Raw genomic sequence first — 1,472 nt, 5'->3', positions numbered from 1 at the left:
GGGCTGCGCTGACGGTGAGGTCTCTGTGGCGCAATGGACGAGCGCGCTGGACTTCTAATCCAGAGGTTCCGGGTTCGAGTCCCGGCAGAGATGGTCTCCAGGCAGGTGTCTCTTTTCTTTTAGCGCCTGTGATGTTCTAGGGCCTGTTCCGTGACGGCCCAACGCCCCCCGAGGGCTTCGCGGGGGACTCTCCCTGCGGCCGAGGCGTGGAACAGTCGTGCGCTCCCCTTCTCGGGCGCCTCTTTTGTCACATTCCCCTTTCCTCGTCCCTTTTGGTATCTCCTGATGCTGCAGGTCCAGATCCTGCATTTCTTACAGAAATTCTTATTGCTTTGGTTTTGCAGGGGCTGAGGAGGAGAGCGGTGCTGGAGTAGTATCCCGTGAGCTGGTGGAGGTTTTGTGGAGGATGGATTCGGACCCCAGCGCTCCAGCCCACGTTCTTTTTGACTTTGCTTGGAAAGAGACTTTCCAGCGTGGAATTCGTTCTCGTTCCGAGAAGCTGCAGCTTAGGAGCTTCCTATCAAAGCGCTTTTTTGTATCGACTTCCCCATCTCACTGTCCCCTTTTCTCTCTGCTCCTCCCTCCTTCTCTCTCACCCGGTTTTTCCCCTCCTGTTCCCCCTCTTTTCCTTCTCTGCACCTGCAGCTCCGGGAACGCCTGTCGCCTTGTCCTGGGGGTAGGAGGGACTAGAGCAGCTTGACCCGGCAGGCAGCCAGGCTCAGCCCTGCACCGTGTCCTTCCCTCAGGCTCCGTGTTCCTGTCCTTGAGCTCTTGCCCCACATCCTTCGGAATGGACCTCTCCATCCCTCCTGTTTCAGTTTTCGCCCATGTTTCCTGTTTGTCTCTCCTGCTCCTCACCTCCCTTCTTTATTCCTCCAGCTCTGTCACCGTTTTCTTCCTCAGTCTCTCCACACCGTTGTCCTGTTTCCCATCCCTCTCTTGCTTCTGTCCTCTGTCCTCCACCTCTTCTCCAGGTCACTCTGTCCTTCTTCCTGCTTTTCTCCGTCCTTTTCTCCCTCTGTCCAGCTGAGCCTTGCCGCCGCCTCCTCCCTGCTGGGATTTCTTCTGGGCTTTAATGAATGAACTTTTCCTCCCCCTGGATGTGTTTGCATCCCCCGGGTGGCTGCGCCTGGGCCAAGGAGGGAATCCGAGGGGGTCCCAGCAAGGAACAGCCAGTCCCTGTGCCCGGGAAGGATCCCTCCAAGTGCCCTCAACAGCAAGACCAGCACACAGCGCCTGGGGCTTCCATCAGCTTCATGCGGGATCCTCCCTGGGTGAGGGTGGATCAGACCCGCAGCCCTCTGAGAGCCGAGTTAAGGGGTGGGAGACAAGGCTGGCAATTGCAGGGAGGGGTTTGTCCAGGACCAGTCCGCCTGGGGCAGGCAAAGGCAGCGGGTTGGTTCCCAGCACAGACCGTGGCAGCTTCCCAGTGCTCCAGGAGGCCTGGGGCGCCCACCTTCTCTTTTTTTTAA

General features: G+C 58.4%; 1 non-coding gene across 1 annotated transcript; it reads left to right on the top strand.

Moving 5' to 3' along the window:
• Nucleotides 1–19: 19 nt before the first annotated feature.
• On the top strand, nt 20–93 carry TRNAR-UCU. Its single transcript has one exon. It is a non-coding gene; the product is annotated as a tRNA-Arg (tRNA).
• Nucleotides 94–1,472: the final 1,379 nt, after the last annotated feature.

Source organism: Buceros rhinoceros, unplaced genomic scaffold (assembly GCF_000710305.1).
Source record: "Buceros rhinoceros silvestris isolate BGI_N320 unplaced genomic scaffold, ASM71030v1 scaffold43930, whole genome shotgun sequence".
Lineage (NCBI taxonomy): Eukaryota > Metazoa > Chordata > Aves > Bucerotiformes > Bucerotidae > Buceros > Buceros rhinoceros.
The sequence above is the reverse complement of the archived record's forward strand: the minus strand, read 5'-3'. Positions and strand labels throughout refer to the sequence as shown.